The sequence below is a fragment of the Lutra lutra genome, chromosome 12 (genome assembly GCF_902655055.1).
Source record: "Lutra lutra chromosome 12, mLutLut1.2, whole genome shotgun sequence".
In the NCBI taxonomy this organism is placed as follows: domain Eukaryota; kingdom Metazoa; phylum Chordata; class Mammalia; order Carnivora; family Mustelidae; genus Lutra; species Lutra lutra.
Window position 1 is genome coordinate 16259007 of NC_062289.1, and position 8747 is coordinate 16267753.

The window sequence follows — 8747 nt, forward strand, 5'->3', positions numbered from 1 at the left end:
GACACCAGCCTGTTAAGACTTCAGAGTCATTGGCAATTCTGACAGTGAAATGATTTATCTGATAAACATCTTTCTCTGAAATAAAATACACCCACGCAACTTTCAGTCTCGGGGTTGTGAATTCAAGCCCTACCTGAGAGGTGGAGATTACTTAAAAAAAATAATAATAAGATCTTTAGAAAAAAAAGAAAAAAGAAAAACCTGACCCTCCTCCCCATGTGACTTTTTCCCTTTCTCCAACAAACACCTTCGTGGTTTGTAACTGTTCATTCTAGACCATTTACATGTTTTGTCTGGCTGCGTCATCTGTCCCCTCAGCTAAACTGCGAAGCCCATCAATCATGACTTTCTTCATGTCTTCACTCAGTATGGACTGAATAAGTCCAATAAAAACCATGATATCCTTTTGGCTTTCGTAAACTCTTTGTAATCAGCCAGAGCGTTTCTTTTCCAGCAGTGTTTACTGGAGGCTTGCTAACTGGCAGATTCTGCGCTGGGAGCCTTGTATCCATGTATGAACCCTGGGATTCTATAGGGCTAGGAAGTTATGATTATCTGCTTTTCACAAATGAACCAAGAGTGGAAAAGAAAATTGAGATATAATTTATTTCAACGAAGATCCTCAGAGCTTAATTTGCCAAAGTTATACATGCCAACACATTACAGACACACAGGGCTGAGCGAACTGTCCCAGATCACCCAGGCTGGAGGGCATTTCCAGAACATGAGACTTTCAGTTTTAAAACCAGGCAAACCAGGGCTAGGAAACTTTCCATGGACTTTAGGGATGAAACAGTAAAATGCAGTAAAAAAGAAAGGGGGCTAATATCTGTGCCTGGTTAGCAATATTTATTGTGAAGAGAATTCCAGTTTATCTATAAGATGATTTGGGTTGAAAATGACAGCAGATGGGGTGCCTGGTTGACTCAGTAGGTTGGGCCTCTGCCTTCGGCTCAGGTCATGATCTTCGGGTCCTGGGATCAAGCCCCACATCAGGCTCTCTCCTCGGTGGGGAGCCTGATTCCCTCCCTCTGCCTGCCTCTCTGCCTACTTGTGATCTCAGTCTCTCTGTCAAATAAGCAAATAAAATCCTAAAAAAATATATTAAAAAAAAGAAAATGACAGCAGAGTGTATTTCTAAACTTTTGAAATACACACTTTTATCATTTCCCAGCTTAATCTTGAAAATGTGGCTAGCAAGTGAGCCACACCTAGGCATCTCACCAGCCTTCTTCCACCTGTATGTCAATTTCAAGTCTGGAAGATAAGCCCAGACTTATCATCCTGGCCGGTACTTTCCCAGGGACCCAGGGCTCATCTGTGAAGTGTTAGCTTGACTTCCTTATATTCTTCTATATCTATAGTATGAGAGTTAAGTAAAAGTTTCGTGCTAATTCTCAGAAATCTGTTCTTTTTAATGCAACACCAATAAAAGTTTCAAGAAGAGGAAAGGAGCATTTTTATCACTTTACTTACAGATGCTGTATTGTGGTATGTCTTTTCTTTCTTTCTTTCTTTCTTTTTTAAGATGGACAAAGGAGGATATTTCCCCCTCTGCTTTCTGATAAACATGTATGTTTCTTCAACACAGAGGATCTGGGAATCGCTTACTAAAAAGTAACCTTCGTAAAACAAAAGGACTTCATAATCGTCACAACCACCCACTGCTCCCTGCCCCTCCTCCAACACTTGTCCAAATGAATCATCAAGAAGGCAGACTGGTTCATTTAGATGTTCTCTATTGTTTGGTTAAAAAAAAAAATGGTGGCAACGACTTCTTCCTTCCTAAGGCTGCTTGGCTTTGCTGAAAATAGGGCGGATGCTGTGGGGCAGCGGACAAAACACACAAATTGCTGTTTTGACTGGCTTCTTTGAATCCTTTTCTTTCCCATTACAAATAGCTCCTGCGGGTCTGTCCCAGTAGGTGCTGTTTCGGCATTGACCAGTAAAAAGCGAGCCGGCAGGGAGCGTATCTTTCAAATTAATTCCATGTTCAACCACTACAAAATCCCTTCGGGAGATGAGATGCCTCAGCACCTTCCCTCCAGATTCCCTCTCATTCAGTTTCTTGGAATAACGTGACACCCTTTCTGAGGTCACGTTTCCATCCCTGGAGGTTGGAAATCACCTAGAAGCAACCAGCAGCAGTGCTGTGTTAGACGGGTGTGAACTGGAGGGCACTTATCAGGATCTTTCACATATCAGCTGGTTTAATCATCAACCTTACACCCTCGGAAAACCCAGGGGTATAAAACTTGGCTGTATTTAATGAGGCACTGGAGTGGAAAACAAACCAGCTTTGCTTTGGGATGGGGCCCTTCCCCGTCCCAGAGGGAGGCAGCTGTATTACGATGGCAGGGGAAGACTGCATTGGGGTTAGAAAGGCACAAGTTCAAACCTCATGTGCGTTCCACCCGTCTGTTAATCGACTTTGGGGAAATTGCTGATTCTCTGAGGCTCGTTCCTCTGCTATGAAATACGAAAGCTAATCATAGTTTCCAAATATGTGACCACAAGATGATACAATAAAACTGTTTCTAAAGTGCCTGGCACACTGCCAGTGATCGCTAATTAGTGTTTATCTTGTGGAAGTACTGTTTGTCTGAATGCAGAGTCAAAGAAGCTCTACGGAGAAACCTTGTGGGTGACTGCAACTCAGGTTTCCTCCCGCCGAAAACAAAAGCAGCCAGGATACAACTTCTGTCCTCCAGATGAACATGTTTTCACAGATTCATCTCAGGGGAGACGCTGCCCTTTATGATTCCCTGCTGAAAACAGACTTACCCAAATCCAGCCAAGTCCAACATAACTACACAGGACCTTCTTCCTATTTTTTGAGGCAGAATTCTGTAAATCAGGACCTGAATTTTTCCATGAATACATGCGGGGGGCTTTGGGCAATTCAATAGTATTCATGAAACCTATTACGTACGGGGTGAAAATAAATATTTTACCATCACTAGAAGGTTATAAATTAAAAGCAGATGGGCTCATCAAGGGAAAAACTGCCACTTTCTCTCCAGCCCCACCACTGCCCTGCTACCTTTTTTCAAAAACTTTCATTTTAGTCTAATAATCTTAATTGGGCAAGATCTTCCCATAGCTCTGGAAGGAAGCTAATATCTAACCCTCTGTCTTGAAGTTAACTGACCTTTACTGAGCACAACTGTGAGCTGGACACCCTGCACATTCTCTTGTTCGATTCTCAAGATGCTTTGAAATCGGTGTATCTTATACCCTTTTATAAGAAAACCGAGATCGAGCCATTTATCCAGAGCCCTGCAAAGAAGGAGTGGCAAAACGTGGCTGAGTCTGAAGTCCAAAGCCAATGCTAATTGCAGAGAAAGAAAGTTTGTGGTTTTAAAAATAGACGTGCAGTTGGAAATGGGCAGATCTCACAGCTCCATTAGAGGTCATTAGTGAGAGAACATGCTTAAAAGAAAAGAAGCCTTTTACTAAGACACAAGAAATACCAAAGGGCCATTTGTACATTCCTTTTCCAATCCAAACCCGAGCCCAGGTTCCACGCACCCTTCGGTTTCTAATCACAGACAGTGTACAGTTTAGAGCACACCTATGGGTGCATCGGGGACCCAGACTTACGAGGTAAAGGAATCCTAAATCCCTACCTGTCACTCATCACTTCCCTCATTTTTCTGGTGTTTTTTACAGTAACTGATCTGGAAGAAGACTGCGGGTGGGTGTGACTGTTTCACTCTGACTTTATTAAACTGACTTCTGAAAGTCCTTAAAACAGAAGCTGAAGTGAGGGCCTGGATTGTATTGACAAAGGTTTTGCTCTTGAACCATGACCTATTACGTGAGAGACTCGGACAGTAGGGTGTGTCCTGTCAGGTGACCTCATCTATTTTCAGCTACATATAAGAAGCCTCCTTGCAACAGGGACACCACCATCAGGGAAGCCGGAGTCCGTGGGGAATTTTCACGTCCAGGAAAATACTTAGAAGTCCAAGATGTTTCTGCCCAGCCTCCTCCCGGACTTAGAATCAGTGTTTGGGAGAAGAATTTGAGAAACAGATCATTGGAGGGGGAGTTTTAAACCCACTCTCCTACTTCTTTTTGCAAACCCTTCAGTTTTCTCTTACACTGTGTGCAGGATGGGGCTGGTAGGACCGGGATTGGGGTAGGAGATCTTCCCATTCTCTGTCTCAAAACACAAATGACCTAAGATGGGATGCAGAGGAATCACTCGGGTTCAGACAGGCCGCTCTGCTCAGTCTCACAGTTCACGGAAGGCTTGGCTTTGATTCCGAAGCAGGGCGCTCTCCGCTCTCCATCATACTCAGTCGTGAGACTGTCATCAAGATCCCAGTTGTCTTCCCGGAGGAGCATTCCCTCAGACAAAGGTTCAAGCAGTTTGGCAAGATTTTCACAGTCTATGCTGTTCTGGCCCATAGGGCGCGTGCTCGCTCTCTCTCTCTCTCTGTCTGTGTGTGTTGTGGGGGGAGAGTTGTTGCAAGGGATTAAAAAGCCCAAATCACGGCACACAGAGCCTTCAGACTAAAGGAAACAACTTATCTTGTTCATAGATACATTGAGAGACGATAAAGAGATCAGTGATAGATGATAAGTGACTTTTTTTTTCCCACCCGCCTATAATATCAGTCCTCAGGTTCTTGCCCCAAGCGTTACTCCCAGTTTGACCTGTAGGAGCACAGGCTAGAAGTTAATGAACTGCCAAGTTCTGAGGGCTGGAAAGTGACAAGGCCGTGATTGGAGTGTTTGCTTCCTCTTCTGCATTGTTTCTCTAGAACTGTTTCTCATCTACTCAATTTACACATAAAAAATTACAGTATTGGGGCGCCTGGGTGGCTCAGTGGGTTGAGGCCTCTGCCTCCGGCTCGGGTCATGATCCCGGGGTCCTGGGATCGAGCCCCACATCGGGCTCTCTGCTCCGTGGAGAGCCTGCTTCCTCCTCTCTCTCCGCCTGCCTCTCTGCCTACTCTGTCAAGTGAATAAATAAAATGTTAAAAAAAAAATTACAGTATTCAGGGGTCCCTGGCTGGCTCAGTCGGTAGAGTACCCTGAGATCAGGGTCAGGAGTTGGGCCTAGAGCTTACTTTTTTTAAAAAATTAAATTAAAAATTACAGTGTTTATTAATGAGTACCATGACCACAGATTTGTATGGAATCAGTTGTATACATGAGATAATGGAATAAGTATAAATTCAAGACGGTGACACTTGAACATTTCTCAGGTTTTTGCTTGGATTTCTGTATCTTTAGTAATAGCACATTGCAGCACAAAGAGATCTCTGTCCCTCTTCTCTCCTCCCCGTTTCTTACCTGCATCCTTCCCCAGCCCCCACAGTCCCTGAAATGATCAGATACTTGGGCAGATTTAGTAACTGTTGAGAGACCATACGGGCATTTTCCCTAAGGGACAGGAAAGACACATACACAGAGATAAATAAATTCACCAAACAAGAAAAGCTTGGTTTGGCAGAGACTTTGATAAAGCTCTATAAGCTATACTCCGTTGAGTACGCAAAATCTTGAATTACTGAGGAGATGGTTGTCACTGGTTTTCTCTTAAATTGTTTGTGTAAATGTAAATTATACAATTAGATACATGTATTCTTGATTAATAATGGAAGGAGAGCCGATAAAAACATGTCAAAATAAAACTATCAACACAGGAGGCACACCTGGCTGGCTCAGTTGGAGGAGCCCACAATGCTTGCTCTTTGGATCAAGAGGTCAACCCCCACATTGGGTGTAGAGATTACAAAAATAAATAAATAAACTTAAAAAAAAAAAAAAAACTTACCAGCATAGGACAGCTTACTAAAAGCATGTCACGTTATTCCTTGACGTGTCGCTCATTTGTTACCTGACCATATTTGTTTGGGGAGTCTAATTCCTTTACACATTCAAATGATACAAGGAGATAGCTCCAGAAGAAATTCTGTCCGGTTTATAAAAATTAAAAATAGGGACGCCTGGGTGGCTCAGTCGGTTGAGCATCCAACTCTTGGTTTCTACTCCGGTCATGATCTCAAGGTCGTGGGATCCAGCCCCCTATTGGGCTCTGCATGGCACAGCCTGGAGTCTGCTTGTCCCCCGCCCTCCCCAGAGCTCTGCCCCCAAATAAAGAAAATCTTTTTAAACAAATGAACAAAATATAGTTCTTGAAATTTGAGGCCCACTTTTTAAATGGTTTGGAGTATTTAGGATTCAGAATGAAGCTTCCATGGGTTTAGACCTTCTTCAGTTACCTCAGTCATAGTCTTAATTCTGGTATTATTGCATTTCTGATCTTATTTTTTTCCTAAAGGTCCCATCATTTTGCCACAGTTTCAAACGATGAGAGACTGTGCTTTGCTAAAGTGATTCACTATTAAAACAATATTAAAAATTAATATAATAATAAAAAATATTAAAAAAAACAAAATTAAAACAGACACAAAGCCCAGGAGGCCTTCCCCTCTACTTGCTGTGGAGGGAATGACGGTAACTTTAATGTAAAGGACTGCAGACACGTTTGTGGAAAAGGTAGTGATTTTTTTTCTTGTTCAATTTTTAAACCAAGTCTAAGGATTATACTTTTTGTATGGATTTTACTAACAGCACACATTGCCATTTCTAGATGACTTTTCAAATATAAAGGTTATGGAGATTTTCTCTTACATATAAATGCAAACCAAACTATTTTTTTAATTCCCAGTAGCTTTTCGTTAGTCAGTATTTACAAGTATGTGGACATCCTGGGAATTTTTTGACATTGTTTTTCTGGGGTGCCTGGGTGGCTCAGTTGGTTAAGTGTCTGTCTTGGGCTCAGGTCCTGATCTCAGGGTCCTGGGATGGAGGCCGGCATAAGGCTCCCTACTCCGCAGAGAACCTGCTTCTGTTCCCTCGGTCTCTGCCCCTCCCCCTCACTGGTGTTCTCTCTCTCAAATAAATGAAGTCTTTTTTAAAAAAGGGTTCTTTGAGGGGGAGGAGTCAAGATGGCGGAGAAGTAGCTGCTGAGACTACTTCGGGTAGCGGGAGATCAGCTAAATAGCTTATCTAAAGATTGCAAACACCTACAAATCCAACGGGAGATTGAAGAGAAGAAGAACAGCAACTCTAGAAACAGAAAATCAACCACTTTCTGCAAGGTAGGACTGGCGGAGAAGTGAATCCAAAGCCACGGGAAGATAGACCGCGGGGGGAGGGGCCGGCTCCCGGCGAGCGGCGGAGCAACGGAGCAAAATCGGGACTTTTAAAAGTCTGTTCCGCTGAGGGACATCGCTCCAGAGGCTTAACTGGGGTGAAGCCCAGGCGGGGTCAGCGCGGCCTCAGGTCCCGCAGGGTCGCAGAAGGATCGGGGGTGTCTCAGTGTCGCAGAGCTTACCGGTATTGGAGCAGGGAAGCCGGCTACAGAGACAGAGCCGAGGAGTGACTCTCAGCTCGGGGTTGCCTTGAACCGGTCGCAGGCTCGGTCAGCTCGGAGCGCGGCCAGAGGCTGGGGTGGCGGGAGTCACTGGGCGCTGTTCTCTGAGGGCGCACTGAGGAGTGGGGCCCCAGGCTCTCGGCTCCTCCGGGCCAGAGACCGGGAGGCCGCCATCTTTATTCCCGTCCTCCGGACTCTACGGAAAGCGCTCAGGGAACAAAAGCTCCCGAAAGCAAACCCGAGCGGATGACTCAGCGCGGCCCCGGGTAAGGGCGGTGCAACTCCGCCTGGGGCAAAGACGCTTGAGAATCACTACAACAGGCCCCTCCCCCAGAAGATCTACGGGAAACCCAGCCAGGACCAAGTTCACCTACCGAGGAGTGCAGTTTCAACACCAAGGAGCGCAGCGGAATTCCAGAGAAGAAGAAAGCAAAGCACGGAACTCATGGCTTTCTCCCCATGATTTTTTAGCCTTGCAGTTAATTTAATTTTTTTTTCTTTTTCAATTTTTTTTTCTTTTTCTTTTTCTCTTCTTCTGCTAAATTTTTTTAACTTTTACCGTTTTCTTTTTTAACGTTTTTTAAATAGTTTATCTAATATATATTTTTTCCTCTTTTTATATTTTTTCTTTATCAGCTTTCTTTTTTTAAATATTTTTTTTTCTTTCTGAACCCCTTTTTCTCCCCTTTCGCCCCCCTCACGATTTGGGATCTCTTCTGATTTGGCTAAAGCATATTTTCCTGGGGTTGTTGCCACCCTTTTAGTATTTTACTTGCTCCTTCATAAACTCTTATCTGGACAAAATGACAAAGCGGAAAAATTCACAACAAAAAAAAGAACAAGAGGCAGTACCAAAGGCTAGGGACCTAATCAATACAGACATTGGTAATATGTCAGATATAGAGTTCAGAATGACGATTCTCAAGGTTCTAGCCGGGCTTGAAAAAGGCATGGAAGATATTAAAGCAACCCTCTCGGGAGATATAAAAGCCCTTTCTGGAGAAATAAAAGAACTAAAATCTAACCAAGTTGAAATCAAAAAAGCTATTAATGAGGTGCAATCAAAAATGGAGGCTCTCACTGCTAGGATAAATGAGGCAGAAGAAAGAATTAGCGATATAGAAGACCAAATGACCGAGAATAAAGAAGCTGAGCAGAAGAGGGACAAACAGCTACTGGACCACGAGGGGAGAATTCGAGAGATAAGTGACACCATAAGAGGAAACAACATTAGAATAATTGGGATTCCAGAAGAAGAGGAAACAGAGAGGGGAGCAGAAGGTATATTGGAGAGAATTATTGGAGAGAATTTCCCCAATATGGCAAAGGGAACAAGCATCAAAATTCAAGA